This window comes from Sminthopsis crassicaudata, chromosome 3 (assembly GCF_048593235.1).
Source record: "Sminthopsis crassicaudata isolate SCR6 chromosome 3, ASM4859323v1, whole genome shotgun sequence".
In the NCBI taxonomy this organism is placed as follows: domain Eukaryota; kingdom Metazoa; phylum Chordata; class Mammalia; order Dasyuromorphia; family Dasyuridae; genus Sminthopsis; species Sminthopsis crassicaudata.
The window spans coordinates 267,484,332-267,503,492 of NC_133619.1; the positions used below are offsets into that span (position 1 = coordinate 267,484,332).

The 19,161-nt window shown below is 33.8% G+C and overlaps 1 long non-coding RNA gene across 1 annotated transcript in view; it reads left to right on the plus strand.

Moving 5' to 3' along the window:
• Positions 1 to 19,161, plus strand: part of LOC141559485 (uncharacterized) — a 117,976-nt gene that overhangs the window by 43,779 nt on the left and 55,036 nt on the right. The window contains exons 2-4 of the long non-coding RNA XR_012487433.1: positions 4,065 to 4,190; positions 5,872 to 5,957; positions 6,776 to 6,837. This is a non-coding gene — a long non-coding RNA (uncharacterized LOC141559485). The remainder of the gene's footprint in view (positions 1 to 4,064; positions 4,191 to 5,871; positions 5,958 to 6,775; positions 6,838 to 19,161) is intronic.

Sequence of the window (19,161 nt, forward strand, 5' to 3'; positions counted from 1 at the left end):
GATAGCACTTTAAGATTGGTAAAGCAATTTCCAAATTTTATCATATTTGATCTTCATAATAATTCTAGGAGGTATGTGCTAGAATAATTCCTATCTTACAAATGAGGAAACTGAGGCTTATAGAGGTTTGATAGCTTGCTTAGGGTCACATAGCTAGTAAGTGTATACAGCAAGATTTGAATTGAAGTCTTTCTCACTCCAAGTTCAGCATTCTGTCCACTTAGCTGTTTCAGCAATGGATTGGATTAGGTTTGGGGAAAAGGGTTTGTATTTCTGCAGCTGGGATCCAGAATCACTGAGATGGGAGGAGGAGGAGGATATGGGTGTATGCTAACCCTTAGGGAATAAATCCAGGAAGAATAACAGGGATTGGTGAGAGGTCTGTTGAGTGAGTTAAGTGATTAGATGTTTATGGTTCTCAGTCTATATTGTGACAGGGGGTAATGTTGTATCTTGGGGGTGCATCAGGAGCATTACCTCACAGAAGTCAGGAACAAGCTTAAGTAATGCTCCAGAGAGCAGGTAAGGAGACAGAAGGTAATAATGTGAGGAGGAATGGTTGGAGAAATCTGTGGGGGCAAGGATGAAATCTGGAAGGTGGGTGGTGGAGTTTGACTGTGAGGAAGTACTATTATTGACAAAAGTAATGAGGAATCCTGCATAATAATCCTACCTTGCATTTGAGAAAACTTAGGCTCAAGTTTCGCTATTCTGGGAAATCATTTCATCTCTCTCTATGTTCCCAAACAACCCTTTAAAGCTATAAGCTACAGATGAGTTGCCCAGTTGTTGATCTGCTTTGAGAAAGAGAATTTTCTCATTTAGAGTTCCCTATGCTGATGAAATCACTGGTATGGATTTAAAAAAAAAAATGTGAAAAGCACAGTCAGGCACTGGGAATACAAGACAAAAAAAAACAAAAACAAAAACAAAAACAGGGCTTTTGTTCTCAAGGAGCCTATATTCTACTGGGAGGTCACAAGATATATACTGTTAAGTAAATTAAAGAGGGAGAAAATGTTAATAGTTGAAAAAATATAGAATACTTTTCAGATATGTGTATTACATTAGCATTTTTCATATCCCCTGCATGCAAATGTACTCGAAGGAAACATAATATTCTTAACTGGCCTGTGTGTAGTCTGATGTTTGATTTGGGGTTTTTGACAAATAAGCCTGAATTTCAACAATTAGATTGCTTATGACATTTTGGGAACTCTTTTTGGGAATTACTTTCAAAGTAGCACCACACTTTTTTTCTGACCTAAAAAGATTTTATCTAGTTTGCTTATCTCAATTATGATTTGGGATTATTTCTTGAAATCATTGTTATTATTGGTGGTAGTGGTCCTTTGTTTTCAAAGAGGACCATGGCATCAGGAAGGTAATGCAAGTAAAACCACATCTATTCTCTAAGAATAGACAAGGTTATTCACTAGCACATGGCATCAGGACTACTTACAATTCAAAAAGAATAACAAAGGTTTTGCACAAGAGCAGCAGCATTTGACAAAAGTATCTGGTTCCTCAAGGGGTCCACTTTAAAAGGGAAAATGTTTCATTATTTTGAAATAGAGTGAACCAACCAAACAAAAACTGAATCTTTATCAATGCTTTTTTTTTTTTTTTTTCCTTTTTGGATTAGAATGAAGTTGAATGGACAAGTTCCAAAAATGAACAGCCAATCTATTGAGAGCAACTATTCCCAACCCTTGTTTTGTGACACTCTGCTGTGATCTCAAAGGATATTGAGAAATTTATAAAATATTCTCAAGTTTAAATTAATTTTAGTCCACTTGAATTTTTGAAATTAATACATATCTTTTGAAATACTTGGTTGCAATGATAATGCATCCCATGCTAAAAAAACAGCAAACAAAACAAATATCTCTAAATGAATGAATTATGTCATGATTCTAAAGAGAAAGCACTCTTCTAAACTAAAGTACCAACCCACCATGATCTGAGTAATTTGGTCAAGCCAATAAATCAAAGTACTTTTCTATTCAAACTTTTCATTAGACATTCTTGTTGCTTCATATATGCTGAAGTCAGAAGTATGTTCATCTTAAATGATCTAAACTCAATTCACGTAAGTGCCTGTATCTATGCTTTTTGTACTAATAGTGTGACACTACCTACAATCTTCTTCCCCACCACCACAAAATATTTTTTTTTTGGTGGAATGGAGTGAATTATAATTAGCTATATATTCTCTATTGATCAGCTAGCCACTATAGAAGCAACAGACTACTTATAAGGCCCAGAATATCATTACTAAGTTCTCACAAACACAGGAAGGTGTTTCTACTTGCTAATAAAGACAAAAGGAGTTAAAATTTGCCCATTCATTTTCCTGTCTAGTAGCAGTTCAATAGATACATTTCATTGTTTGTTGGTGAACATCTCAGCTCCTTGAGACTACAGAGTGTAAATGGCCCTGAGCCTGGCCTATAGTTGTAGGATTGACCACACCTATAAGGGACAGTATCCTTAAGACAATCAGGCTGAGTGACAATTTAGATACATAACACTTTCCCTAGGTTTTATTGATTGGTAAAGTTTCCCTCTTGGAAGCTCCATCTATCAGAAAAAAGATACTGTGCAGTTGCTCTGTTGCTCCTATCATTGCCAAATGAGGAGTTTGGACTCTCCAAGCAGTAGCAACCAACAGTGCTATAATTCTGGAATCAGGAAAGACAATGGACTGGTATTCAAGTGTGAAATTACTTGTTAAAGGGACCTTGGTTATTTCCAAATAACTATTTGCCAAAGGGATCTACTGATGATGATGCAGTTATAGAAAACTTACAGAAGTTTTAACTTTTCAAAGGTTTTACATTTAAAATCTTAATATCAGAATCTTTCATTAGGTTCTAATTCTGCCAGGATTATAGAGACATCTCCTTAGAGTGTGCTGAATTGATTGATAACAATAGCTAGCATTTATTTAGTCTTGGAGTACTGTCCTTACTTACAATCACTCCATTAAGTAAGTAGTACAAACATTATTATCCTTACTTTACTCATGGGGAAATTGAGTATTGGAGAGAAGGAGTGGCTTGCCCCTAATCACAGAGTTCCATATTCCACTGAGCTCCCAGTCCCAACACTCTGCTATTATGCTCCCCACTGGATAATAACGATGACAGATCTGGAGGTAGAAGTGACACCAGAAGCCTTTTAGTTAAATAGCCTCATTTTACAGATGAGAAAACTGAGACTTAGGGAGAGAAAGGGGGTAAAAGTCACGCGATAATGACTAGAGGTAGAATTTGAACTCAGGTTCTCAGACTCCAAAGTCATGTTCTTTTTACCAGTAGGGATGAAAATCTATAAATTATTCCAATAGGCATAATAATGCTGCTATGATTATTAAACCTCAAGTGAAGATTAATGAAAGAATTAGTAAAGCAGTATATGTGTATGTGTATGTGTATATATATGAAATTAAAAGTATATCATATATAAAATATCATAAGTACAAGGCATACATATATGTGTATATATGTGCATATATATTAAAATAAGCTAAATAACATGAATATATATATATATGTGTAGTAATATAAATTAAATTAAAGATATTTTACAAAATAACCAGTACAATACACTGACAGAACAGTAAATCCTGGCCAAAAGGTGAGACATTCTATGAAATTTGATTCAAACATCATAGAACTTATTGGTGGAATGATCCCAAATACAGGCACAACCCCAAAGTCAAAGAGTTGAAGCAAAAATAAACACCAAAAAACGTTTTTTAAAAGTCCATCATTATAAGTCTATACAGATAAGACTGGTGAAGATGCATAAGATGTATATCTTAATCAATAATCAGCTATTGTAATGGCCAATTCAGCACATTTTGTCATCAGTTTGTATAAGGTTATCTGAATTTTAAGAATAAATAATATTAAAATAGAAAGAAGCAAACTGGTCACAGTGGCAATTCTGGGAATTAGGAAGACCTAGATCCAAGTATTCCCTCTGACTGCAATTAATTATAAGTTCCTTGGGGGCAGGTATGATTTTTTTTTTTTTTTTTTTTTTTGCCTTAACAGGTCTTAGAAGAAGTGCTAAAAAGAACTGGCAGAGTTGTATAAGAATCCAAAAATTTTGTTTGGATAGGTCAAGAAAACTAAGAGACTTGTCCTTACCTTAAGGATCATCTGTAAATTATCAATAAGGTAAGAAGGTATTGAATTCCAGAAATTGAAGTGATTATGAAATTTAGCTGAATTCCCCGTGAAGGAATTTACTGGGGAAGGAGAGATCTTGACTTTAGCCTTCACCACATTTCCTTCTCCTTTTTGCTTTGGCTAGAGGAAAATTGTATGCATTTCAATGATGGAGGATATTGGACCTCCCATTTTCCCAATGGAATGCCAAGTATATTCCTAGATCAGCTGTTGTTGGTGTCTGCATTAGAAACCAGAGATAAATTTAACAAGCCCTTTTTGGATGCCATATGAATGAGAAAAAGGAATTCCACTAATCAAGAGTTGTGAGTTATCTTTTTGCAATAGGGAACTCTCTAAGCTTGAGCCCATTTTACCCTGTATTATGTAAATACTTGTGGGGGAGTGTGTCACAGACTTTTGGAAGTAATGTCTTATACTAACTATTCTTAGTTTGGCTGACTAAATTGATCTTCATCTAATAATCTTGGGAAAAAGCTTGATGAATCTCCAGACCTTTGAAGAGGAAATGTAGACAAATTCTGAGTATCTAACTGGTCAGTAAGAATGGGAATTGGGATAAAGAGGCCTTCAAGCTTAAATGAACTACATTTGAATGGATGGAAGGGCGACACATAATAGCTAGCTATGTGACTATAGGCAAATCATTGAACCTCTTATGATACTCTTACTAAGTAATCTCTAAGCCTATATGTTCTAGGCCAATAGTTGATCTTCATGAGAGAAGAGTTTCCACACCTGGAATCCTCTGTATAGAAAAAATAACAGATGTGGACTAAAAAGAAATAAGAATAATGTAGTGTTTTTTTTTTTTCAAACAAATTAAGTCATCTTTTGCAGACTTAAATTTTTGCTTTCACAATTCTTAGTTTTAGGTAAGAACCTTTTTTATTATTTGTAGTCTTTGGAGCACATTTTGCTCCAAAGTCCATTCAGATTTAGTCTAACAAACTATTGTGAAATTTACAAAAGTTCTGCATTGTGACAAAGTTCACTGATATTCCCACCACCTGCTTTTCATTCCCACCAGAAGCCATCATTCCTTATTAAAGCAAAGACTGTCAATCCTGCTGCCATGTCTTGCTATTCTAATTCCCTCTGAAAACATTGCCAAAACAGATATCTGTTTGGGTCACATCAGGTCATAGTATCCATGGGTGGATGGCATGTAATAAAATTCTTGTGGACCACTTGAGACATATTAGATCAGTGAGGAGCAAGGGTAATTTAAAAAAAAAAAAAAAAAAAAGTATAGTTGGCTTTAACTTCTTTGACCAATTCCTAAACATATGGAGACTTCCACAAGATTTTTTTGCCTCTTTTGCAGCCCGTTGCCCTCCCACCTACAGTTCTTCTTGTCAGTGAAGCCCTCAGTGAGCAATCATCATAGACAGAAATGTCTACTCTCAGCCTCACAGCTCAAATATAATAAAGATAACTTCAAAGTCTATCTGTCCTTTGTTAATATTGAGAAGAACTTTTTAAAGGAAGAATGGAAGTATTTATAGAAAGTGTATTCTTTATGTAAACACCTATACCATTTCAGAGTTTGAATTGTAAAAGATAACATAGATAAAATTATTTGATTATCTTCTTCAACGAATTAGGAGAATGATTGAGCAGCTGATAGCACTTAGTTCTCTGGCCTAATCCCTTTATCTTTCAGCAGAGATTTCACTGATTTCTGAGAGGAAAGAGGCAAAAAGAAGAGTACTGATTCTTGCTTGCCATTTTGGGGCCACATGAAAAATGCAGGTATTCAAGATGATTCTCTAAAAGTCCAAACTCTTTCCATAGTGTAAGTGGGGTAAGTGGTGGAGATAATAAACTGGGAATAAGAAGCAGCTCATTCTACCTCTGAATAATAGTGTTTGACCTTAGAGCATTTATCTGAGCCTCAGTTCCCTCAGTCTGCATAATGGAGTAAGAAATAGGTTGTCATACACCTGTCTTAGAATATACAAATAAGTATAGTACTATAAAATATGAATTGCTTGGGGACTTTCATGATTCAATCCTAGGCAGTATTCTGGAATAAAGATGGATTTTTCAAGTTTTTCTCTTTCCAAAAAAGCCACAACTCTTTAAAAATAACACATTGTAATGAAAGACTTACTTTTTAGCAAGGAACAGTTTACATAAGGAGGAAAGATATTCTTTAAACCAGGGAAAGACAGCCTGTGCCATGTGAATGTAACCCAAGTTTCTCTGGGCACACTCTTCTCCTGATATGGAGAGGTCATTGAGGGATCTTTTGAACAAGCCCAGTTTGCCTAACATGGAATTCATTGCATCTCCTTTTAAGTGGCTAGGGATTAGCTCCTTTGATGGCTGCCTGTGTCTTTAAAACTGTTGAAATCAAACCAGTCTCCTCTTTTTTCCTCTACTTTTGCTGCCCTGTTTTTGACTGGACCCAGAGTGCGAAGATCACAGTTTCAGTCCCAATGAAAATATCATGAACTGAACTGGAGAGGAGGGGAGGACTTTCCTAACTTTGAGCTTTCACTTTTATGCTGGTTCCTAGAAATGGGTCTGGAGGTGTTTGTTTCTTTTGTGTTGTTTTTCTTCTTCAGTTTCAGGTACCAGAGATGATCCCCAAAGGACCTGAGAGTTCAAACTAGGATCAGGTTTACAGGTGAGATGATGTAGTCAACCAGCCAATCTGACCTAGAAGCCCATGGTGAATGGGACTGGGATCTAAAACTAGGGAGAGGAGGGAGGTTTGGACTTGAAACTGGGATTGTGTTCTATAGCAGTGGTTTTCAAACTTTTGTTCTCAGTATCCCTTTATACTATGAAACATTATTGAGGATCTGTCCAAAGAGTTTTTGTTTGTGGGGTTATGTTTTTAGATATTTACCATATTAAAAATAAAAATTAATTTTGAATTTGTGGATCTTCCAGAAGGGTTTCAGAGATCCTCAGGATTCTCTGGATCACACTTTGAGAACCATTGCTTTATAAGTCCAAGCTAAGCCATGAACCTAAACTTATTCCCTTCCCTAGAAATTGATGTGATATAAAGTGGGGAGGAAGATTGTAGCACCCTTATGTTAGGGAGAAATGTTTGTATATTTGTGATTATATGTTCTTAAGTAAATATTTCTGCATGAAAGGTAATCTCATAGTGGCTAAATGGAACTGGGGCATAAGAGAACACCCTCTACCACTTAGAGAATAACATTTGTGGGGGCTGGAGCCATTGGCAGAGAGCCTAGACTCCACTCAATCCCCATAAGAATGCTGGAGAACTCTGAGGAAAAGGTAAAATCGAATACACCTGGCCTTCAGGTCATGAAGGTCACAGCCTATTACTACAATGAAAAGAGTTCTAGCTTTGGAGTGAGAGGACTTGGGGTCAGATGCTGCCTCTGATTTTACTGTCTGCATGACCCTGGAAAAGTCATTTAATTTCTCTTGGCCTCATTTTCTTCATCCATAAAACGAAGGAGTTAGACTTGATTGCTTCTGAGTTTTCTTCCAATTTTAGATCTGTGATTCATGGTCCTTCATTATATAGACCAATTTCTAGTTGCTCTTCTATCCTGTCCTATCCCCCAATTGTCTTTTTCCTTCAAGTAATTGCCTCCTCCCATCTTCCTCACCCAGTAGTCAAAAGACTTAAAATAGCTAATGTTTACATGGGTTCTCAGATTTGCAAAGTACTTAACATATATTACCTATTTGAACTCATAACAACTCTGTGAGTTTCAATTTTCTCTAGTTCCTGGCCAAGGTGTAATCCTTGGCTGATCCACTAAGGAGTTCTTTCTGAAATAGCCAGAGCCTTTATTCTAGAGCCAGGAAATGACAGACCAGTTCTTTTACTGGCCATTCCACCAAATCTTTATTGACATTGTTAAATTAAAATATGTTACAAAGGATTATTGGTCCAATTCTTTTTATATAATTGGGATCTAAATACTAGAGAACAAAAGAAAGGGGAAGAGTGAAAAGTCTGGAAATACATAGTTCTGTTTACTTCTTTTTAAAAAATAACAATAGCATTTTATTTTTCAAAATACATGCAAAGATAGTTTTTATCATTCACCTTTGCAAAATCTTATATTCTAAATTTTTCTTCCTCCCCTAAACAGAAATAATTCAATATAGATTAAACACGTGCAATTCTTCTAAACATATTTTCCCATTTATCATGCTGTGCAAGAAAAATCAGATCAAAAGGGGGAAAAGTGAGGAAAAAAACCAAGCAAACAACAACAAAAGATGAAAAAACCATGCTGTGATCCACATTCAATTATCCATAGTCCTTTCTCAGAGTGCAAATGACTCTTTCCATCACAAGTCTATTGGAATTGCCTTGAATCACCTCATTGCTGAAAAGAGCCAAGTCCATCACATTGATCATTATATAATCTTGTTATTGCTGTGATTAATATGGAAATTTGTTTACATGATTGCACATTGCTTACTATCTTGGGGAGGAGGGAATAGGAAAGAAGAAGAAAAAAATTTAGAACTTTAAATCATATAAAAATGAATATTCAAAATATCTTTCCATGTAGTTGGGAAAAATTCTATTTACAAAAATAAAAAAAGAAAATAAGAAAAACATGTATATTAATACATCAATAGACGTAGCAATACAAAGAGAGAAAGTGCAATTTACCAATTTATAATTTACTCAGATTATGAGATAAAAAATAACCATTTTATTATCCACAGGAAGATTAGTTCTATTTGATGATAAGCAGGTAGAAAAATGATGGATTCTTTCCAGTAAGAGAAAAAGATTACCCATTATCCCATTATTTCTATAAAAACTCCAAACCAGATATAATCTCTAAAAGTGCTATTTTAAATAAAAGAGATATTGTCCAAAAAACTTTGCTTCCAATACAAGGGAAACCCAGTTTCAGTTAGGGCAAGAGAACTGAATAATTTCAGAAGCAACTCTTTTCTTGTCTAGAATTTCAGCTACTATTTTTCTACCTGCTTATCATCAAATAGAACTAATCTTCCTGTGGATAATAAAATGGTTATTTTTTATCTCATAATCTGAGTAAATTATAAATTGGTAAATTGCACTTTCTCTCTTTGTATGAGCTAGCTTTCCATTGGTGGGGTAACTTGTGTAACTCTTGAATACTGAGATTTCTCAATGTAATTCTTTCCTTGTTGAAAGTCTTGACTCTAGTAATTACTTTCTAGGTGTTTCTATCTCAGCTCTTTTAAGTTAAAGTTTTGGCCATTTGAAAGGTTTCTTTCTCTGAGTTCAGCTGAGAGATATTCTGGCTGTAAGTATTTGTATTATCTCTCTAATCTGGAAGGACAAGAGAGTTGGCCCAAATCAGTAGGTATTTGTAGCTATCATCCAAAGATAAACAAATAGGGTGCAAATCCTATAACCTCACTCCCAGTGGAGTTGGATGCATGTACTAGAAATACCATATGTTTACTCCATTGAAATGTTTGTCCTGGTCTCAGTCCTAACTCATTCAACAGTATTCAGTTGAAACTCTTAGGCTTTGAGTCTTGTCACTTGACATTCTTTGATACCAACCAAAATCAATATTTTCTCAAGTAAATTTCAGTCTTTGTCTTGGTTAGAATTAGTTCTGCTAGGGAAGCCACACACTGAAAAATATTTCTCCCACAACACTTTTACAAACAATGATGTTTTCTGTTTCCTACTTAGAATTGTTTATGCATACCTGGTGAAATGACCAGTTATCACTAAGGCATGATTTTTTTTTTACTATCTCCTAATAGTAATAAAAATCAATTCATACAAGTTCCAAAGGTTGCTGATTCATATTAATTAAATATGCAGTATACATTTGTAATACGTCTTTGCACACTTTGGGAACACTTCTAAGGGATATTTGATGCTAGGGCCATAAAATTAGTTTTGTTTTGTTCTGTTTTTATTAGTTTTAGGGTCTTTGCTTGACTTACATGTGCAAAGTTATTTTGTGGATTTTCTGGATAGCAATAACTGCTTCCTGGCTTCAATTTTGGAATTAGTCATAGTCCAAGACAGCATTCCATTGCATAGCTAGAAATTTCACTATTGCCTCAATAGTAAGGCATCATCTGATAAGTGTAATTTTAATTCTCTACTATCACTTCCTTGCTTTGAGGTTTGTCTCATTTTCCTCAGATCAGAAATCTGTTCTTGTTACCAGTCATGAATAAATAGCTGAAGCAAGGAAGGTTGACTCAATGAAACAATGTTCACATAGTTGTGTGTTAGACTTATGTATGTTTTCTGAAGCCTGACCATGTTCTCTTTCTTAGTTTCTATAGTTCTTATCAATAATATCCTCTGAAATGAAGTTCATAATCTGATTACAAAGTAAAAGACTTTTAATCTTTATTGCTAAATGGTAGGATTGATAAATGCAGTAGAGCTTCCTGTGAAGTACCACTGTCACCAACTGTATTTCTAAATTTTGCCAGGTGATTTTAGGCTATTTAGCTGTAAGGCAAGAATTGTCCCTTTGGGATTCACCATAAATCTTTTCATCTTTTCTGCCCCTAGTACCTTCCAGGGCTTTAGAATATCAGATGCTTAACTCATCCAAGGGTTGTTACATTGGGAGTCATGGTTCCTAGCCTGAAAAGTTGCCAAATTTGGGCTGGTAGTATCCTCTGCCACAGGAGGCTTGGTTTCACTCTTACCTACAAGAGAAATTATATTTTCAGAATTGAATGTGTGTGGGAAAGCCTTCTTTGCTCAGTAAGGATCTGACTTTTGAATTATTAATTAGCTCCCAGGTACTATTATTAATTATGGAGACATATGCTCAGCAATGGCATTTGCCAGTCCTATGACAAAATGAAAATGGGTTACTGATACATTGTGAGATTCTATGAATGCTCTTTTTTGCTGATGACCTCATGCTGCTTCATTATATACTAGAGTGCCTCTTAAATGAGACTTACAGCCACTAAAAGAGTGGTTTTCCACATAGGAAAAACCAGAGAGATGAAGAATGCTCATTGTTAAGACTTATGATAGGCATTAGGATGATAGGCTATTGAGGAGCCCCATCTGTATATATTTTGGACAGATATTTCAGATAAATGCTGAATTGGACTCAGGATTTAATTGGAGAAAAAGAATGGACTTCATTGCTTTTGGGAAGTTTCATGCTAATTTCAACAATCTTAAGCTGCTTCCCAAAAGAAAAGTTTAGCTTTAGGAGTCAAAGAACATGCAAAAAAAGAAATTCAAATTATCAACAATACTAAAAAAATCTAAGAGAAATGCAAACCGAAATAGTTCTGAGGTTTTACCATATACATGTCAAATTGATAAAGCTAACAAAAAGATAGAAATAGTAAATGTTGGAATAACTATAGAAATTTGGGTAAACTAATAAAATCTTGGTACAACTGTGAACTAGTCTAATCTTTCTGAAAAATAGTTTGAAATTAGAAAAGTCACTAATTCCTTTTACTCATTGATCTCCTTACAGGTCATATATTCAAAGTAAGTGAAAGACAACACATATATAAATATATATGGAGGTATATCTGTAAATATACATTTATAGCAGTGATAGCAAAAATAATGAAAATAAAATATGTGTCCATTAATGGGACAATGGCTAAAACTGTATATGAATATTATAAATAATAAAAATATTATTGCTCTGTAGGAAACTATAAATATGTGAAAGTAAGGGAAATATGGGAAGACTCATATGAACTAATGCAGAACAGAATAAAAACAGAATCAGAACAATATACATAATGATTACAACCTAAGATTAATTGCAAGGACCAATTTTGGTGCAGAGGAAAGATAATGAAACATACTTTCCTCTTCTCAGTAGAAAGAAAGTAGCAAAAAAAAAAAAAAATAGAGACTAGCTCTTTACTATAACTCCTCCACAAGAATTTAGAAAATTCACCATATTGAGTCTTGATTGAGAAATCAAAGAAAAAAATCATTTTGAGTCATTATTCCAGCCAATTTCATCATAAAGAGATACATAAAGAGGACTATGGGCATTGTGGACAGAGTCCAGGTAGGAATGTACCATATGGAGCATTCTAGTGTAGCAACTAAAAGAGGATTGAGATTGTGATAGGGAAAGAAGAGATCCCAGAGCCACACAAAAGGCTCAAATGAGGATGAATGGATGCCAACTGATAGTTCTATTACTACTTAGTACTAAGAGAAGACCTGTATCTAGAAGTGGCATTTTATAGTGAGGAGTAGTCATGAGTCTTGGTCTAAGGGCTTTGTAAAGAACAAGTTCAGAGACAAGTAAGTGACCCCGACTTTAGGAGCAGAACTCAGTCTGAAGCTTATAGAAGAAGCACCAGGGCAGAAATCCCAGACCAAAGAGAAACCTGTAATTTTGTCATTCTGAAAATGCAGAGCTTTCCAACTGGTTGATAGTGATTGAAGCCATCAGTAATCTACCAGGAGTTCCAACCAGAGACAGTCATAGGAAGTTTGCTCAGACCTAAACTGGGATCAAGAATTTGCAGAGCTGAGTCCAGGAAGGCAACTGGTAGATTTTTCCTGAGTCAAACCATTTTGAGAGCACTGAAAGTTAGTGGATTCCTAGCCTGAATTCCTAGCCTACTGTAATAACATGATACCCAAGAAAGCAGCAGAAGGACAAAGAAGATATAAGCTCAACCCAGATATTTCCTCTTGAAATGTCCACAATCTAATCCTAACATAAGTCCAAATTCAGGAAGTAGGCTAGAAGAATGAGTAAATACCAAGAAAAATTTTTTAGAAATCATACTACAAAAGGTTATATAGGGATAGGCTGATAGGGATGCTTAAAACACAAATCTAGAAGAAAAAAATGACTCTAAGTTATCTACAAGCAAAGCTTGAAGGAAAACAGAATATGGGCACTAGAATTCCTAGGAGTAATTAAGAGGGGGTTTTTTTGTTTTTTGTTTTTTTGTTTTGCTGAGGCAATTGAAGTTAAGTGACTTACCCAGGATTACACAGGAAGTGTCTGAGACCAGATTTGAACTCATATCCTCCTGACTTCAGGGCTGGTGCTCTATCCACTGTACCACCTGTCTGCCCCATAATTAAACTTTTAAAGATTTTTAAAATGATATTTTAAAAAACCAAATGAGAGTGCTAAAGGAAAAAATAGAAAAAGAAATTCCTAAAGGAAGAATTAGAAAACTTAGAAGGAGAGATATAAAATCTTACTCAAAAACCAAATTCTCCAAAATTAGAATGGACCAGATAGAAACTAATAACTCCATGAGACAGCAAAATTTTTCTTTAAAGTCAAATGTCTGAAGGAAAAAAAGGAAAAAATGTAAGTTGTCCCATAGCAAAAACAATGACTTGAAAAACAGAGTGTCAAAGATAGAGAACCTAGGAGTGATTTTCTTAGGTTTGGTGATCTTAAAAGAAGAATGGAAATGAGGGATAATACACTAGGTGGTATAAGGGAGGGTAAAGGTCAGGAGGAATATCTTATATAATTGGAGTGCACAAGTAGATGACTTATAAAGACATTACAAATGAGGAGGAAAATATAGGGGAAGTGGATGACACTTGGATTACACTCTTATCTGAATTGGTCAAAAAATGGAAAAAAGCAAACACACACTGTTAGAGAAATTCATTTTACTTAATGGGGAAGCAGGAGGGAAAGGAAAGAAAGGAGAGGGGAGAATAAATGGAAAGAAAGTTAATGGAGCCAAGTAAACTGAAACTACAAAGGATGACTCTTGGAGGGCGGTTATAAAAAGAAAGAAAGGGTAAAAACTTGGCTCTGGGTAAGGAAAAGAGAAAAGGGACAGGACACAAAAACAGATCATACCAAATCTAGAGTACTGTAGCAGAGTCTACTATTTTTCTTTTCTTCCTGTAAACAGGAGGTAAAAGTCAAATGGAAAGAAAGTAAAGGAGAAGGGGAAAACACACAGTAAACAATTAACATGAAGTGTCAGTGAACTCACCCATAAAACAGAAAAGAATAGCAGAATTAATTAGAAAGTAGAATCTGATAATATGCTTTTCACAAGAAACATACCTGAGACAAAAATTTTACATGGAGTTAAAATAATGGCTGGAGCAAAACTTCCAATGCTTCTGGTGAAATTAAAAATGGCTAGGGTAAATCACAACCTCATAAAAGGAAATAGCAAAAATATACTTAATCAAAAGAAAAAAATAGGGAAATGAAATGTTTGCTAAAAGGTACCATAAATAATGAATAATAATAAATCAATACTAAACATTTGTGCCACAAATGGCATAGCATCTAAATACTTAGAGAAAAAGTTAAATGAGTTATAGGGAGAAATAGCAACATTGTAATACTAGGGGACCTCAATTTTTCCCTTTCAGTCTGAAAGACCTGTTATTCATCTTCAGAGAAGGAACCTATGCAGTCTGAATGCAGATTGAAGCATAGTTTTCTTTTCTTACTTCATTTTTCTTGTTTTTTTTTTGTTTGTTTTGTTTTGTTTTCTTTCACAACATGACTAAAATAGAAATATATTTTATATGACTGCACATTAGAATCTTTACAAAATTACTTTCCTTCTCAATGAGGGGAAGGGAGAAAGAGAATTTAGAACTCAATTATTTTTTAAATTAATGTTAAAAATACATATTTTTGGAAAATAAAATATTAATGTAATAATAATATGATACAAAAAACTATTCTTAGCTCATGAATCTTACAAAAATCACAGTGGCTTGCATTTTGCCCACAGGCCATAATTTTCTAGCTTTTGCCCTAATTGAAACAACAACAACTTCAGCAAGGTTGTAGGATATAAAATAAACTCACATAAGAAACCAGCATTTATAATAATATATAATACCAGCATATAATAACAACAAACTCTAGTATGAAGAGATAGAAAATTTCTACATAAAATACTCATGAGAAAGCTAAGTAAATATATGGCAACATTGCCTAAATCTATTTATTTGGTGCCATGCCAATCAAACCACTAAGGGATCACTTTATAGATTTAGAAATAATAATAACAAAATTCCTTTGGAGCAACAAAAGATCAAGAATCTTAAGAGAAATCATGAAAAAAAGAAGGAAGGAGCTTTTAGCATCAGTTCTTAAATTATATTATAAAGCAGTAATTTTCAAATAATTTTGTACCAGTTAAGAAATAAGGAAGATGAAGAGCGGAACCAATTAGGTATATAATATATAGAAGCAAACAAACACAATAGCCTAGTGTTTTGTAAACAGTAATTAAATATTATTTAACAGGAATTTGTGGAAAACTGGAAAGGAACTTGGTATAGTTTGTTATAACTAAGCATAGACCAGTATCTTACATGATACCAAGAAAATCTCCAAATGGGTACATGGCTTAGATATAAATGTTGACATTATACACAAAATAGAGGAACAAAGAAGAAATGAAGAATTCATAATGGCATCAAGGGACAGAAAAGATGAACAAGTTTGATAATAAAATGAAAATAAATATTTTTGCACAAACAGAACCAATGCAGCTAAAATGGGAAGGGAAACAGTTGTGGGGAAAAAAAATCTTTGCATCAAATTTCTTTGGTAAAGATATATAGGAAATGGATTCAATATTAAAAGAATAAGAGCTATTATCCAATAGATACATTTTAAAAATATAAGAACAGGTACTTTTTTTTGGAGGAAGAAATCCAAGCCATGAACAGGCAAGGGAAGGAACAAAGGATCTCTAATCATATTAAAATGTTTCCAAATCATTATTAATTAGAAAAATGCAAATAAAAATAGTTCTGAGATTCAACTTTATATTCATACAAATGGCAAAGATGACAAAAAAGGGAAATGACAAATTTTGGAGGGGCAATAAGAAAATAGACACATTAATGCACTGTGGTAGACCTGTGAATAGGTACAACCTTTATGGAAAGTAATTTACAATTACCCCCAAAGTTATTATATATTGTGTTGTTTGACCTGAGCATAATATTTCTAGGCCTATACTCCAAAAGATTAAAGAACAGGAAAAAGTGATATGCACAAAAATATTTATAACTGATAATTGTTGGTGGCAAAAAAAGCCCTAGAAACTAAGATGATGGCTGAAAAAGTTAGATTAATTGAATGTGATGGAATATTTTTGTTATGTAAAAAGTGGAGAAATAGATGATTTTAAAAAGGTATGGAAAGACTCATATGAATTGATGAAGCATGAAGTGAGCAGAAATAGGACAATTTATATTAAAATATTAATATTATAAAAATGACTAACTTTGAGAACTTCCATGAACTAATCAAGAATGAAATAAGCAGAACCAAAGAGAACAATTTATATAACAACACTGTAAAAACAATTTTCATAACTCTAAGCCAGGAATTATTCAATGACTATTCATGATTCTGAGGACTAGTGATGAAATATGCTATCTATTGCAAAGAAATGAATCCATCAACTTAGGGTATAGAGAAAGACATAATTTTTTAAAAAAACAGCCATTGGGGAAATTTGTTTTCCTTAAATTTGAATACTTGGTACAAGAAATTTGCTTCCCCCCTTTTTCTTTATTGGAGTGGGAGGTAGAAGGGAAAGAAAATCTCTTCTTTTAGTTAAAAAAAAATAAAAATAGGTAGTACTACAGATATGAAATGTTGCATGAACTTCCAGATGAGGTCAATACATTATTAATTTTACTTAACCACACTGGAATTATGTCTAAAAAGTTATTAAATTGTGCATGCCCTAAATCCTAAGGATAATACTATTAGGGCTAAATTTCACAAGGAGGCAACAAGAAAATACACACATAGTATTATAGTAGGGTTTTTTTTTTTTTTTTTTTTTGTCATGGAAAAGAATTAGAAATTTAGGAGGCACCCATAAATTGAGGAATGGTTGAAAAACTACTGTAATGTAATGGAGTACTATTTTAGTATAACAGATGATAAGAGAAGGTTTCAGAAGAACCTCAAGACCACCATGTCAATTTTTACCTCAAAAATAATACAGAAACAAAACAATTTCTAGTCCATAGCAGGGAACTGGCTCATTAGAGGAAGTGTGTAAATTTATAATACTTTTCCCCTTCTCTGTTGATGCCCTTCATCCACAAATGCTGATGTAGATTGTAAATTGTAGAACCAGACAACTTTTCCAAAAGCACTATTCATTTATTTGTTTTTTTTTTTTTCTTTTTTTGAGGCTGGGGTTAAGTGACAGGGTCACACAGCTAGGAAGTGTTAAGTGTCTGAGATCACATTTGAACTCGGGTCCCCCTGAATTCAGGGCTGGTGCTCTATCCACTGCGCCACCTAGCTGCCCCAAGCACTATTTATTTTATAAATTACTCTGTTCAAGAAGGAAAAAAAACCCAAAAAACTCTGGTGTTAAGTATTTTGGCCAATGTCTCCTCTCTCAGATTGTCTACCCTTATCATTAATTAATACTTTTGTTCATTAATTCAAGAAAAAGCTTTTGGGACATCAATATGCTTGTCATTTTATTTTAAAGTAAAACATTTTTTCAGAAAAATTGAAAGCACTTTACAAAAATTTAAATTAAGTAACAAAATGTGACCATCTTATAACTCTTATGAAACAAGAAAATAATGGAAAAGACCAAATAAGTTCTTTTGACTTCATCATCTTCTACTTCAAATTCCCTCAACTCCTCATCAATTGAGAAGGGCTATTTCCTACTTCGGTTCATGATATCCATAGCTACTATGCATTTGGTTTACTTAATGAATCAAATGTACTTTAGTGGGCAGCTAAGTGGTAAAGAAGATAGAGTGTTGGATCTGAAATCAGGAAAACTCATTTTTCTGAGTTAAAATCTGGCCTCAGACACTGCCTAGCTGTGTGATCTCTTATCCCTTTTTGCTTCAGTTTCCTTAGCTGTAAAATGAACTGGAGAAAGAAATGGTAAGACACTTTGGTATTTTTCCAAAAAGATCTTTAACAAACCATTTGAAAAATGCCAGTGTGCATTGTTTTTTTGGTACATTTTATGTACAATATGTACATCATTTAGATGGCTTTTGACATTGCCCATTTGAATTTAAATCTAAGTTTCCAATTAAAATAGATCTTCCTGTCTAACATTGCAGTTTAAAATTATTAAAATTTAGCCTCTCTGATTTACAAAGCTCACATAAAATGTATTTATGACTGTTACTCTCACTAGGGACCAAACTCCTTTGATAATAATTGTCGTTGCAGATTGGCTGGGGCCAGAATGTGAATTGATGAACTAGTCAAGAACTTCAATCTGATATTCAAAGAATTATTCTTTCCTTTATATTCAAAATTTTATGAAAAGAGATTAAATAAATATATATATATGTGTGTGCTAATTTCATTTTGTAAATTATCTAAGAGATTAAAAAAATTCCCTCTGGGACTCTAATCAAGTAACCAGTAGGTGACGCTGTTGATTGAGAGACTGTAGTAATGAGACAAAAAGAAGTGATCTCCGGATTTATTTGTCTATATTTATAGTTTCAAAGGATTATTATAAAGATGCATAAGATACATACTCGATCAAAATCTAAAAATTCATTACATGTGACAACATCATTGCACATCATCATTTCCCAGAGGGGATTTTGATTGTGAAAAAAAAAAAAACCCATGAGTTTTCCTGACAGTCTTCTCTCTTACATTAGCAATCCTTTCTCTAATTAGCTCAAGATTTTCCATGACAGAATAATAACATTAAAGAGGTCTCCACACCAAAAATGAGCCATAATGATGTAATGGAAAATACTGAGAGATTTTAGTTTTAAAAGTCCCTAATCTACTACTGACTCACTGTGACTTCCACTAAATAATTTCATCTCATTATGCCTCTGTTTCTTCATTGGTAAAATTTAGTGACTTTAAGTGTCCCTTTTAGCTCTTAAAATTTTTCTATGACCTGAAGTAATTAAATAAAAAAGTGTGAATAAAATTTTTTTGGAAACTTCTACTCTCTATGGCCATGAGCAGAGAGATAAAAGATTTCTTTCTGAATAATACTCTTTCAAAGTTTTCTT